The following is a 12276-nucleotide window of genomic DNA, read 5'->3' as shown; positions in this document are numbered from 1 at the left end:
TGTGGTCCCTGTAGGCAATACGTCGTACTAGTGGCTTGCGTTACATCTAGTTTGTTTCTACTGCAGTTCGACTCCTTTGGTTGTCTCTGAACTTTATTTCTTTCCTCGAGCCGATTTTGATTAGCTCGTATGTAATATTCTGCTAAAAAAAAAAAAAAAAACTTGTGAGCGGGATACGGCCGAAAGGCCCTTGGCTCAACCCCTGCCGTCTGCGGCCTTCACTCTTCGCATTTGGAAAGCCATTGAGTGGACCGTGCTTACCAAGTCTCTGTGAGCGAGATGAGAGATAGGCCCGCGTATGGCCTCCTGCACGTTTTTTCATTTAGACTAGTGATCGTCCCGTCGAAGCGAGACAGTAGAAAAATCGTCTATATACTCATCGTTTTGGCCTTCTCCACGGAAATCTTTAGTAAAAGGCGAAAGATTTGTGCGTGAACTGAAGAAAGCCCAGAGTTGTCGTAAGTCGGCGCGACCTGTTGTGCCTTCGAGCCGACTTAACCTTTGCTTGTGGTGTGCCGCTTGCCAGTGTGTCCGTTCGTAGAGGACGCTTAAAAGGTGCTGCATCGTGAGGTGTAGACTTGACACAAGGACTTTCACCTTTCTGATCTACATCACCTAGTTGAGTGCGTTCGCGTGAATCACTAGGAAGTTGCGTTCGCTGTCTCGGAGAGTGTGGTCCCTGTAGGCAATACGTCGTACTAGTGGCTTGCGTTACATCTAGTTTGTTTCTACTGCAGTTCGACTCCTTTGGTTGTCTCTGAACTTTATTTCTTTCCTCGAGCCGATTTTGATTAGCTCGTATGTATTATTCTGCTAAAAAAAAAAAAAAAACTTGTGAGCGGGATACGGCCGAAAGGCCCTTGGCTCAACCCCTGCCGTCTGCGGCCTTCACTCTTCGCATTTGGAAAGCCATTGAGTGGACCGTGCTTACCAAGTCTCTGTGAGCGAGATGAGAGATAGGCCCGCGTATGGCCTCCTGCACGTTTTTTCATTTAGACTAGTGATCGTCCCGCCGAAGCGAGACAGTAGAAAAATCGTCTATATACTCATCGTTTTGGCCTTCTCCACGGAAATCTTTAATAAAAGGCGAAAGATTTGTGCGTGAACAGAAGAAAGCCCAGAGTTGTCGTAAGTCGGCGCGACCTGTTGTGCCTTCGAGCCGACTTAACCTTTGCTTGTGGTGTGCCGCTTGCCAGTGTGTCCGTTCGTAGAGGACGCTTAAAAGGTGCTGCATCGTGAGGTGTAGACTTGACACAAGGACTTTCACCTTTCTGATCTACATCACCTAGTTGAGTGCGTTCGCGTGAATCACTAGGAAGTTGCGTTCGCTGTCTCGGAGAGTGTGGTCCCTGTAGGCAATACGTCGTACTAGTGGCTTGCGTTACATCTAGTTTGTTTCTACTGCAGTTCGACTCCTTTGGTTGTCTCTGAACTTTATTTCTTTCCTCGAGCCGATTTTGATTAGCTCGTATGTAATATTCTGCTAAAAAAAAAAAAAAAACTTGTGAGCGGGATACGGCCGAAAGGCCCTTGGCTCAACCCCTGCCGTCTGCGGCCTTCACTCTTCGCATTTGGAAAGCCATTGAGTGGACCGTGCTTACCAAGTCTCTGTGAGCGAGATGAGAGATAGGCCCGCGTATGGCCTCCTGCACGTTTTTTCATTTAGACTAGTGATCGTCCCGTCGAAGCGAGACAGTAGAAAAATCGTCTATATACTCATCGTTTTGGCCTTCTCCACGGAAATCTTTAGTAAAAGGCGAAAGATTTGTGCGTGAACTGAAGAAAGCCCAGAGTTGTCGTAAGTCGGCGCGACCTGTTGTGCCTTCGAGCCGACTTAATCTTTGCTTGTGGTGTGCCGCTTGCCAGTGTGTCCGTTCGTAGAGGACGCTTAAAAGGTGCTGCATCGTGAGGTGTAGACTTGACACAAGGACTTTCACCTTTCTGATCTACATCACCTAGTTGAGTGCGTTCGCGTGAATCACTAGGAAGTTGCGTTCGCTGTCTCGGAGAGTGTGGTCCCTGTAGGCAATACGTCGTACTAGTGGCTTGCGTTACATCTAGTTTGTTTCTACTGCAGTTCGACTCCTTTGGTTGTCTCTGAACTTTATTTCTTTCCTCGAGCCGATTTTGATTAGCTCGTATGTATTATTCTGCTAAAAAAAAAAAAAAAACTTGTGAGCGGGATACGGCCGAAAGGCCCTTGGCTCAACCCCTGCCGTCTGCGGCCTTCACTCTTCGCATTTGGAAAGCCATTGAGTGGACCGTGCTTACCAAGTCTCTGTGAGCGAGATGAGAGATAGGCCCGCGTATGGCCTCCTGCACGTTTTTTCATTTAGACTAGTGATCGTCCCGCCGAAGCGAGACAGTAGAAAAATCGTCTATATACTCATCGTTTTGGCCTTCTCCACGGAAATCTTTAGTAAAAGGCGAAAGATTTGTGCGTGAACTGAAGAAAGCCCAGAGTTGTCGTAAGTCGGCGCGACCTGTTGTGCCTTCGAGCCGACTTAACCTTTGCTTGTGGTGTGCCGCTTGCCAGTGTGTCCGTTCGTAGAGGACGCTTAAAAGGTGCTGCATCGTGAGGTGTAGACTTGACACAAGGACTTTCACCTTTCTGATCTACATCACCTAGTTGAGTGCGTTCGCGTGAATCACTAGGAAGTTGCGTTCGCTGTCTCGGAGAGTGTGGTCCCTGTAGGCAATACGTCGTACTAGTGGCTTGCGTTACATCTAGTTTGTTTCTACTGCAGTTCGACTCCTTTGGTTGTCTCTGAACTTTATTTCTTTCCTCGAGCCGATTTTGATTAGCTCGTATGTAATATTCTGCTAAAAAAAAAAAAAAAACTTGTGAGCGGGATACGGCCGAAAGGCCCTTGGCTCAACCCCTGCCGTCTGCGGCCTTCACTCTTCGCATTTGGAAAGCCATTGAGTGGACCGTGCTTACCAAGTCTCTGTGAGCGAGATGAGAGATAGGCCCGCGTATGGCCTCCTGCACGTTTTTTCATTTAGACTAGTGATCGTCCCGTCGAAGCGAGACAGTAGAAAAATCGTCTATATACTCATCGTTTTGGCCTTCTCCACGGAAATCTTTAGTAAAAGGCGAAAGATTTGTGCGTGAACTGAAGAAAGCCCAGAGTTGTCGTAAGTCGGCGCGACCTGTTGTGCCTTCGAGCCGACTTAACCTTTGCTTGTGGTGTGCCGCTTGCCAGTGTGTCCGTTCGTAGAGGACGCTTAAAAGGTGCTGCATCGTGAGGTGTAGACTTGACACAAGGACTTTCACCTTTCTGATCTACATCACCTAGTTGAGTGCGTTCGCGTGAATCACTAGGAAGTTGCGTTCGCTGTCTCGGAGAGTGTGGTCCCTGTAGGCAATACGTCGTACTAGTGGCTTGCGTTACATCTAGTTTGTTTCTACTGCAGTTCGACTCCTTTGGTTGTCTCTGAACTTTATTTCTTTCCTCGAGCCGATTTTGATTAGCTCGTATGTAATATTCTGCTAAAAAAAAAAAAAAAACTTGTGAGCGGGATACGGCCGAAAGGCCCTTGGCTCAACCCCTGCCGTCTGCGGCCTTCACTCTTCGCATTTGGAAAGCCATTGAGTGGACCGTGCTTACCAAGTCTCTGTGAGCGAGATGAGAGATAGGCCCGCGTATGGCCTCCTGCACGTTTTTTCATTTAGACTAGTGATCGTCCCGCCGAAGCGAGACAGTAGAAAAATCGTCTATATACTCATCGTTTTGGCCTTCTCCACGGAAATCTTTAGTAAAAGGCGAAAGATTTGTGCGTGAACTGAAGAAAGCCCAGAGTTGTCGTAAGTCGGCGCGACCTGTTGTGCCTTCGAGCCGACTTAACCTTTGCTTGTGGTGTGCCGCTTGCCAGTGTGTCCGTTCGTAGAGGACGCTTAAAAGGTGCTGCATCGTGAGGTGTAGACTTGACACAAGGACTTTCACCTTTCTGATCTACATCACCTAGTTGAGTGCGTTCGCGTGAATCACTAGGAAGTTGCGTTCGCTGTCTCGGAGAGTGTGGTCCCTGTAGGCAATACGTCGTACTAGTGGCTTGCGTTACATCTAGTTTGTTTCTACTGCAGTTCGACTCCTTTGGTTGTCTCTGAACTTTATTTCTTTCCTCGAGCCGATTTTGATTAGCTCGTATGTATTATTCTGCTAAAAAAAAAAAAAAAACTTGTGAGCGGGATACGGCCGAAAGGCCCTTGGCTCAACCCCTGCCGTCTGCGGCCTTCACTCTTCGCATTTGGAAAGCCATTGAGTGGACCGTGCTTACCAAGTCTCTGTGAGCGAGATGAGAGATAGGCCCGCGTATGGCCTCCTGCACGTTTTTTCATTTAGACTAGTGATCGTCCCGCCGAAGCGAGACAGTAGAAAAATCGTCTATATACTCATCGTTTTGGCCTTCTCCACGGAAATCTTTAGTAAAAGGCGAAAGATTTGTGCGTGAACTGAAGAAAGCCCAGAGTTGTCGTAAGTCGGCGCGACCTGTTGTGCCTTCGAGCCGACTTAACCTTTGCTTGTGGTGTGCCGCTTGCCAGTGTGTCCGTTCGTAGAGGACGCTTAAAAGGTGCTGCATCGTGAGGTGTAGACTTGACACAAGGACTTTCACCTTTCTGATCTACATCACCTAGTTGAGTGCGTTCGCGTGAATCACTAGGAAGTTGCGTTCGCTGTCTCGGAGAGTGTGGTCCCTGTAGGCAATACGTCGTACTAGTGGCTTGCGTTACATCTAGTTTGTTTCTACTGCAGTTCGACTCCTTTGGTTGTCTCTGAACTTTATTTCTTTCCTTGAGCCGATTTTGATTAGCTCGTATGTAATATTCTGCTAAAAAAAAAAAAAAAACTTGTGAGCGGGATACGGCCGAAAGGCCCTTGGCTCAACGCCTGCCGTCTGCGGCCTTCACTCTTCGCATTTGGAAAGCCATTGAGTGGACCGTGCTTACCAAGTCTCTGTGAGCGAGATGAGAGATAGGCCCGCGTATGGCCTCCTGCACGTTTTTTCATTTAGACTAGTGATCGTCCCGCCGAAGCGAGACAGTAGAAAAATCGTCTATATACTCATCGTTTTGGCCTTCTCCACGGAAATCTTTAGTAAAAGGCGAAAGATTTGTGCGTGAACTGAAGAAAGCCCAGAGTTGTCGTAAGTCGGCGCGACCTGTTGTGCCTTCGAGCCGACTTAACCTTTGCTTGTGGTGTGCCGCTTGCCAGTGTGTCCGTTCGTAGAGGACGCTTAAAAGGTGCTGCATCGTGAGGTGTAGACTTGACACAAGGACTTTCACCTTTCTGATCTACATCACCTAGTTGAGTGCGTTCGCGTGAATCACTAGGAAGTTGCGTTCGCTGTCTCGGAGAGTGTGGTCCCTGTAGGCAATACGTCGTACTAGTGGCTTGCGTTACATCTAGTTTGTTTCTACTGCAGTTCGACTCCTTTGGTTGTCTCTGAACTTTATTTCTTTCCTCGAGCCGATTTTGATTAGCTCGTATGTATTATTCTGCTAAAAAAAAAAAAAAAAACTTGTGAGCGGGATACGGCCGAAAGGCCCTTGGCTCAACCCCTCCCGTCTGCGGCCTTCACTCTTCGCATTTGGAAAGCCATTGAGTGGACCGTGCTTACCAAGTCTCTGTGAGCGAGATGAGAGATAGGCCCGCGTATGGCCTCCTTCACGTTTTTTCATTTAGACTAGTGATCGTCCCGCCGAAGCGAGACAGTAGAAAAATCGTCTATATACTCATCGTTTTGGCCTTCTCCACGGAAATCTTTAGTAAAAGGCGAAAGATTTGTGCGTGAACTGAAGAAAGCCCAGAGTTGTCGTAAGTCGGCGCGACCTGTTGTGCCTTCGAGCCGACTTAACCTTTGCTTGTGGTGTGCCGCTTGCCAGTGTGTCCGTTCGTAGAGGACGCTTAAAAGGTGCTGCATCGTGAGGTGTAGACTTGACACAAGGACTTTCACCTTTCTGATCTACATCACCTAGTTGAGTGCGTTCGCGTGAATCACTAGGAAGTTGCGTTCGCTGTCTCGGAGAGTGTGGTCCCTGTAGGCAATACGTCGTACTAGTGGCTTGCGTTACATCTAGTTTGTTTCTACTGCAGTTCGACTCCTTTGGTTGTCTCTGAACTTTATTTCTTTCCTCGAGCCGATTTTGATTAGCTCGTATGTAATATTCTGCTAAAAAAAAAAAAAAAACTTGTGAGCGGGATACGGCCGAAAGGCCCTTGGCTCAACCCCTGCCGTCTGCGGCCTTCACTCTTCGCATTTGGAAAGCCATTGAGTGGACCGTGCTTACCAAGTCTCTGTGAGCGAGATGAGAGATAGGCCCGCGTATGGCCTCCTGCACGTTTTTTCATTTAGACTAGTGATCGTCCCGCCGAAGCGAGACAGTAGAAAAATCGTCTATATACTCATCGTTTTGGCCTTCTCCACGGAAATCTTTAGTAAAAGGCGAAAGATTTGTGCGTGAACTGAAGAAAGCCCAGAGTTGTCGTAAGTCGGCGCGACCTGTTGTGCCTTCGAGCCGACTTAACCTTTGCTTGTGGTGTGCCGCTTGCCAGTGTGTCCGTTCGTAGAGGACGCTTAAAAGGTGCTGCATCGTGAGGTGTAGACTTGACACAAGGACTTTCACCTTTCTGATCTACATCACCTAGTTGAGTGCGTTCGCGTGAATCACTAGGAAGTTGCGTTCGCTGTCTCGGAGAGTGTGGTCCCTGTAGGCAATACGTCGTACTAGTGGCTTGCGTTACATCTAGTTTGTTTCTACTGCAGTTCGACTCCTTTGGTTGTCTCTGAACTTTATTTCTTTCCTCGAGCCGATTTTGATTAGCTCGTATGTATTATTCTGCTAAAAAAAAAAAAAAAACTTGTGAGCGGGATACGGCCGAAAGGCCCTTGGCTCAACCCCTGCCGTCTGCGGCCTTCACTCTTCGCATTTGGAAAGCCATTGAGTGGACCGTGCTTACCAAGTCTCTGTGAGCGAGATGAGAGATAGGCCCGCGTATGGCCTCCTGCACGTTTTTTCATTCAGACTAGTGATCGTCCCGCCGAAGCGAGACAGTAGAAAAATCGTCTATATACTCATCGTTTTGGCCTTCTCCACGGAAATCTTTAGTAAAAGGCGAAAGATTTGTGCGTGAACTGAAGAAAGCCCAGAGTTGTCGTAAGTCGGCGCGACCTGTTGTGCCTTCGAGCCGACTTAACCTTTGCTTGTGGTGTGCCGCTTGCCAGTGTGTCCGTTCGTAGAGGACGCTTAAAAGGTGCTGCATCGTGAGGTGTAGACTTGACACAAGGACTTTCACCTTTCTGATCTACATCACCTAGTTGAGTGCGTTCGCGTGAATCACTAGGAAGTTGCGTTCGCTGTCTCGGAGAGTGTGGTCCCTGTAGGCAATACGTCGTACTAGTGGCTTGCGTTACATCTAGTTTGTTTCTACTGCAGTTCGACTCCTTTGGTTGTCTCTGAACTTTATTTCTTTCCTCGAGCCGATTTTGATTAGCTCGTATGTATTATTCTGCTAAAAAAAAAAAAAAAACTTGTGAGCGGGATACGGCCGAAAGGCCCTTGGCTCAACCCCTGCCGTCTGCGGCCTTCACTCTTCGCATTTGGAAAGCCATTGAGTGGACCGTGCTTACCAAGTCTCTGTGAGCGAGATGAGAGATAGGCCCGCGTATGGCCTCCTGCACGTTTTTTCATTTAGACTAGTGATCGTCCCGCCGAAGCGAGACAGTAGAAAAATCGTCTATATACTCATCGTTTTGGCCTTCTCCACGGAAATCTTTAGTAAAAGGCGAAAGATTTGTGCGTGAACTGAAGAAAGCCCAGAGTTGTCGTAAGTCGGCGCGACCTGTTGTGCCTTCGAGCCGACTTAACCTTTGCTTGTGGTGTGCCGCTTGCCAGTGTGTCCGTTCGTAGAGGACGCTTAAAAGGTGCTGCATCGTGAGGTGTAGACTTGACACAAGGACTTTCACCTTTCTGATCTACATCACCTAGTTGAGTGCGTTCGCGTGAATCACTAGGAAGTTGCGTTCGCTGTCTCGGAGAGTGTGGTCCCTGTAGGCAATACGTCGTACTAGTGGCTTGCGTTACATCTAGTTTGTTTCTACTGCAGTTCGACTCCTTTGGTTGTCTCTGAACTTTATTTCTTTCCTCGAGCCGATTTTGATTAGCTCGTATGTATTATTCTGCTAAAAAAAAAAAAAAAACTTGTGAGCGGGATACGGCCGAAAGGCCCTTGGCTCAACCCCTGCCGTCTGCGGCCTTCACTCTTCGCATTTGGAAAGCCATTGAGTGGACCGTGCTTACCAAGTCTCTGTGAGCGAGATGAGAGATAGGCCCGCGTATGGCCTCCTGCACGTTTTTTCATTTAGACTAGTGATCGTCCCGCCGAAGCGAGACAGTAGAAAAATCGTCTATATACTCATCGTTTTGGCCTTCTCCACGGAAATCTTTAGTAAAAGGCGAAAGATTTGTGCGTGAACTGAAGAAAGCCCAGAGTTGTCGTAAGTCGGCGCGACCTGTTGTGCCTTCGAGCCGACTTAACCTTTGCTTGTGGTGTGCCGCTTGCCAGTGTGTCCGTTCGTAGAGGACGCTTAAAAGGTGCTGCATCGTGAGGTGTAGACTTGACACAAGGACTTTCACCTTTCTGATCTACATCACCTAGTTGAGTGCGTTCGCGTGAATCACTAGGAAGTTGCGTTCGCTGTCTCGGAGAGTGTGGTCCCTGTAGGCAATACGTCGTACTAGTGGCTTGCGTTACATCTAGTTTGTTTCTACTGCAGTTCGACTCCTTTGGTTGTCTCTGAACTTTATTTCTTTCCTCGAGCCGATTTTGATTAGCTCGTATGTATTATTCTGCTAAAAAAAAAAAAAAAACTTGTGAGCGGGATACGGCCGAAAGGCCCTTGGCTCAACCCCTGCCGTCTGCGGCCTTCACTCTTCGCATTTGGAAAGCCATTGAGTGGACCGTGCTTACCAAGTCTCTGTGAGCGAGATGAGAGATAGGCCCGCGTATGGCCTCCTGCACGTTTTTTCATTTAGACTAGTGATCGTCCCGCCGAAGCGAGACAGTAGAAAAATCGTCTATATACTCATCGTTTTGGCCTTCTCCACGGAAATCTTTAGTAAAAGGCGAAAGATTTGTGCGTGAACTGAAGAAAGCCCAGAGTTGTCGTAAGTCGGCGCGACCTGTTGTGCCTTCGAGCCGACTTAACCTTTGCTTGTGGTGTGCCGCTTGCCAGTGTGTCCGTTCGTAGAGGACGCTTAAAAGGTGCTGCATCGTGAGGTGTAGACTTGACACAAGGACTTTCACCTTTCTGATCTACATCACCTAGTTGAGTGCGTTCGCGTGAATCACTAGGAAGTTGCGTTCGCTGTCTCGGAGAGTGTGGTCCCTGTAGGCAATACGTCGTACTAGTGGCTTGCGTTACATCTAGTTTGTTTCTACTGCAGTTCGACTCCTTTGGTTGTCTCTGAACTTTATTTCTTTCCTCGAGCCGATTTTGATTAGCTCGTATGTAATATTCTGCTAAAAAAAAAAAAAAACTTGTGAGCGGGATACGGCCGAAAGGCCCTTGGCTCAACCCCTGCCGTCTGCGGCCTTCACTCTTCGCATTTGGAAAGCCATTGAGTGGACCGTGCTTACCAAGTCTCTGTGAGCGAGATGAGAGATAGGCCCGCGTATGGCCTCCTGCACGTTTTTTCATTTAGACTAGTGATCGTCCCGCCGAAGCGAGACAGTAGAAAAATCGTCTATATACTCATCGTTTTGGCCTTCTCCACGGAAATCTTTAGTAAAAGGCGAAAGATTTGTGCGTGAACTGAAGAAAGCCCAGAGTTGTCGTAAGTCGGCGCGACCTGTTGTGCCTTCGAGCCGACTTAACCTTTGCTTGTGGTGTGCCGCTTGCCAGTGTGTCCGTTCGTAGAGGACGCTTAAAAGGTGCTGCATCGTGAGGTGTAGACTTGACACAAGGACTTTCACCTTTCTGATCTACATCACCTAGTTGAGTGCGTTCGCGTGAATCACTAGGAAGTTGCGTTCGCTGTCTCGGAGAGTGTGGTCCCTGTAGGCAATACGTCGTACTAGTGGCTTGCGTTACATCTAGTTTGTTTCTACTGCAGTTCGACTCCTTTGGTTGTCTCTGAACTTTATTTCTTTCCTCGAGCCGATTTTGATTAGCTCGTATGTATTATTCTGCTAAAAAAAAAAAAAAAACTTGTGAGCGGGATACGGCCGAAAGGCCCTTGGCTCAACCCCTGCCGTCTGCGGCCTTCACTCTTCGCATTTGGAAAGCCATTGAGTGGACCGTGCTTACCAAGTCTCTGTGAGCGAGATGAGAGATAGGCCCGCGTATGGCCTCCTGCACGTTTTTTCATTTAGACTAGTGATCGTCCCGCCGAAGCGAGACAGTAGAAAAATCGTCTATATACTCATCGTTTTGGCCTTCTCCACGGAAATCTTTAGTAAAAGGCGAAAGATTTGTGCGTGAACTGAAGAAAGCCCAGAGTTGTCGTAAGTCGGCGCGACCTGTTGTGCCTTCGAGCCGACTTAACCTTTGCTTGTGGTGTGCCGCTTGCCAGTGTGTCCGTTCGTAGAGGACGCTTAAAAGGTGCTGCATCGTGAGGTGTAGACTTGACACAAGGACTTTCACCTTTCTGATCTACATCACCTAGTTGAGTGCGTTCGCGTGAATCACTAGGAAGTTGCGTTCGCTGTCTCGGAGAGTGTGGTCCCTGTAGGCAATACGTCGTACTAGTGGCTTGCGTTACATCTAGTTTGTTTCTACTGCAGTTCGACTCCTTTGGTTGTCTCTGAACTTTATTTCTTTCCTCGAGCCGATTTTGATTAGCTCGTATGTATTATTCTGCTAAAAAAAAAAAAAAAACTTGTGAGCGGGATACGGCCGAAAGGCCCTTGGCTCAACCCCTGCCGTCTGCGGCCTTCACTCTTCGCATTTGAAAAGCCATTGAGTGGACCGTGCTTACCAAGTCTCTGTGAGCGAGATGAGAGATAGGCCCGCGTATGGCCTCCTGCACGTTTTTTCATTTAGACTAGTGATCGTCCCGCCGAAGCGAGACAGTAGAAAAATCGTCTATATACTCATCGTTTTGGCCTTCTCCACGGAAATCTTTAGTAAAAGGCGAAAGATTTGTGCGTGAACTGAAGAAAGCCCAGAGTTGTCGTAAGTCGGCGCGACCTGTTGTGCCTTCGAGCCGACTTAACCTTTGCTTGTGGTGTGCCGCTTGCCAGTGTGTCCGTTCGTAGAGGACGCTTAAAAGGTGCTGCATCGTGAGGTGTAGACTTGACACAAGGACTTTCACCTTTCTGATCTACATCACCTAGTTGAGTGCGTTCGCGTGAATCACTAGGAAGTTGCGTTCGCTGTCTCGGAGAGTGTGGTCCCTGTAGGCAATACGTCGTACTAGTGGCTTGCGTTACATCTAGTTTGTTTCTACTGCAGTTCGACTCCTTTGGTTGTCTCTGAACTTTATTTCTTTCCTCGAGCCGATTTTGATTAGCTCGTATGTATTATTCTGCTAAAAAAAAAAAAAAACTTGTGAGCGGGATACGGCCGAAAGGCCCTTGGCTCAACCCCTGCCGTCTGCGGCCTTCACTCTTCGCATTTGGAAAGCCATTGAGTGGACCGTGCTTACCAAGTCTCTGTGAGCGAGATGAGAGATAGGCCCGCGTATGGCCTCCTGCACGTTTTTTCATTTAGACTAGTGATCGTCCCGCCGAAGCGAGACAGTAGAAAAATCGTCTATATACTCATCGTTTTGGCCTTCTCCACGGAAATCTTTAGTAAAAGGCGAAAGATTTGTGCGTGAACTGAAGAAAGCCCAGAGTTGTCGTAAGTCGGCGCGACCTGTTGTGCCTTCGAGCCGACTTAACCTTTGCTTGTGGTGTGCCGCTTGCCAGTGTGTCCGTTCGTAGAGGACGCTTAAAAGGTGCTGCATCGTGAGGTGTAGACTTGACACAAGGACTTTCACCTTTCTGATCTACATCACCTAGTTGAGTGCGTTCGCGTGAATCACTAGGAAGTTGCGTTCGCTGTCTCGGAGAGTGTGGTCCCTGTAGGCAATACGTCGTACTAGTGGCTTGCGTTACATCTAGTTTGTTTCTACTGCAGTTCGACTCCTTTGGTTGTCTCTGAACTTTATTTCTTTCCTCGAGCCGATTTTGATTAGCTCGTATGTATTATTCTGCTAAAAAAAAAAAAAAACTTGTGAGCGGGATACGGCCGAAAGGCCCTTGGCTCAACCCCTGCCGTCTGCGGCCT

At 48.3% G+C, this 12276-nt stretch overlaps 18 non-coding genes across 18 annotated transcripts; all 18 read right to left on the bottom strand.

Moving 5' to 3' along the window:
* Window positions 1–335: 335 nt before the first annotated feature.
* LOC130618857 (U5 spliceosomal RNA) lies at window positions 336–456 on the bottom strand. The gene has a single exon (XR_008979602.1). It is a non-coding gene; the product is annotated as a U5 spliceosomal RNA (small nuclear RNA).
* Window positions 457–1005: 549 nt separating this feature from the next.
* Window positions 1006–1126, bottom strand: LOC130619931 (U5 spliceosomal RNA). Its single transcript, XR_008980668.1, has one exon. It is a non-coding gene; the product is annotated as a U5 spliceosomal RNA (small nuclear RNA).
* A 549-nt stretch (window positions 1127–1675) lies between these two features.
* LOC130618856 (U5 spliceosomal RNA) lies at window positions 1676–1796 on the bottom strand. Its single transcript, XR_008979600.1, has one exon. It is a non-coding gene; the product is annotated as a U5 spliceosomal RNA (small nuclear RNA).
* A 549-nt stretch (window positions 1797–2345) lies between these two features.
* On the bottom strand, window positions 2346–2466 carry LOC130619124 (U5 spliceosomal RNA). Its single transcript, XR_008979867.1, has one exon. It is a non-coding gene; the product is annotated as a U5 spliceosomal RNA (small nuclear RNA).
* A 549-nt stretch (window positions 2467–3015) lies between these two features.
* LOC130618855 (U5 spliceosomal RNA) lies at window positions 3016–3136 on the bottom strand. Its single transcript, XR_008979599.1, has one exon. It is a non-coding gene; the product is annotated as a U5 spliceosomal RNA (small nuclear RNA).
* A 549-nt stretch (window positions 3137–3685) lies between these two features.
* LOC130619123 (U5 spliceosomal RNA) lies at window positions 3686–3806 on the bottom strand. Its single transcript, XR_008979866.1, has one exon. It is a non-coding gene; the product is annotated as a U5 spliceosomal RNA (small nuclear RNA).
* Window positions 3807–4355: 549 nt separating this feature from the next.
* Window positions 4356–4476, bottom strand: LOC130619122 (U5 spliceosomal RNA). Its single transcript, XR_008979864.1, has one exon. It is a non-coding gene; the product is annotated as a U5 spliceosomal RNA (small nuclear RNA).
* Window positions 4477–5025: 549 nt separating this feature from the next.
* LOC130619121 (U5 spliceosomal RNA) lies at window positions 5026–5146 on the bottom strand. Its single transcript, XR_008979863.1, has one exon. It is a non-coding gene; the product is annotated as a U5 spliceosomal RNA (small nuclear RNA).
* Window positions 5147–5696: 550 nt separating this feature from the next.
* On the bottom strand, window positions 5697–5817 carry LOC130619120 (U5 spliceosomal RNA). Its single transcript, XR_008979862.1, has one exon. It is a non-coding gene; the product is annotated as a U5 spliceosomal RNA (small nuclear RNA).
* Window positions 5818–6366: 549 nt separating this feature from the next.
* LOC130619117 (U5 spliceosomal RNA) lies at window positions 6367–6487 on the bottom strand. The gene has a single exon (XR_008979860.1). It is a non-coding gene; the product is annotated as a U5 spliceosomal RNA (small nuclear RNA).
* A 549-nt stretch (window positions 6488–7036) lies between these two features.
* LOC130619116 (U5 spliceosomal RNA) lies at window positions 7037–7157 on the bottom strand. Its single transcript, XR_008979859.1, has one exon. It is a non-coding gene; the product is annotated as a U5 spliceosomal RNA (small nuclear RNA).
* A 549-nt stretch (window positions 7158–7706) lies between these two features.
* On the bottom strand, window positions 7707–7827 carry LOC130619115 (U5 spliceosomal RNA). Its single transcript, XR_008979858.1, has one exon. It is a non-coding gene; the product is annotated as a U5 spliceosomal RNA (small nuclear RNA).
* Window positions 7828–8376: 549 nt separating this feature from the next.
* LOC130619114 (U5 spliceosomal RNA) lies at window positions 8377–8497 on the bottom strand. The gene has a single exon (XR_008979857.1). It is a non-coding gene; the product is annotated as a U5 spliceosomal RNA (small nuclear RNA).
* A 549-nt stretch (window positions 8498–9046) lies between these two features.
* On the bottom strand, window positions 9047–9167 carry LOC130619113 (U5 spliceosomal RNA). The gene has a single exon (XR_008979856.1). It is a non-coding gene; the product is annotated as a U5 spliceosomal RNA (small nuclear RNA).
* Window positions 9168–9715: 548 nt separating this feature from the next.
* Window positions 9716–9836, bottom strand: LOC130619112 (U5 spliceosomal RNA). The gene has a single exon (XR_008979855.1). It is a non-coding gene; the product is annotated as a U5 spliceosomal RNA (small nuclear RNA).
* A 549-nt stretch (window positions 9837–10385) lies between these two features.
* On the bottom strand, window positions 10386–10506 carry LOC130619111 (U5 spliceosomal RNA). Its single transcript, XR_008979853.1, has one exon. It is a non-coding gene; the product is annotated as a U5 spliceosomal RNA (small nuclear RNA).
* Window positions 10507–11055: 549 nt separating this feature from the next.
* On the bottom strand, window positions 11056–11176 carry LOC130619110 (U5 spliceosomal RNA). Its single transcript, XR_008979852.1, has one exon. It is a non-coding gene; the product is annotated as a U5 spliceosomal RNA (small nuclear RNA).
* A 548-nt stretch (window positions 11177–11724) lies between these two features.
* Window positions 11725–11845, bottom strand: LOC130619109 (U5 spliceosomal RNA). The gene has a single exon (XR_008979851.1). It is a non-coding gene; the product is annotated as a U5 spliceosomal RNA (small nuclear RNA).
* Window positions 11846–12276: the final 431 nt, after the last annotated feature.

Source organism: Hydractinia symbiolongicarpus, chromosome 11, assembly GCF_029227915.1.
Source record: "Hydractinia symbiolongicarpus strain clone_291-10 chromosome 11, HSymV2.1, whole genome shotgun sequence".
Lineage (NCBI taxonomy): Eukaryota > Metazoa > Cnidaria > Hydrozoa > Anthoathecata > Hydractiniidae > Hydractinia > Hydractinia symbiolongicarpus.
The sequence above is the reverse complement of the archived record's forward strand: the minus strand, read 5'-3'. Positions and strand labels throughout refer to the sequence as shown.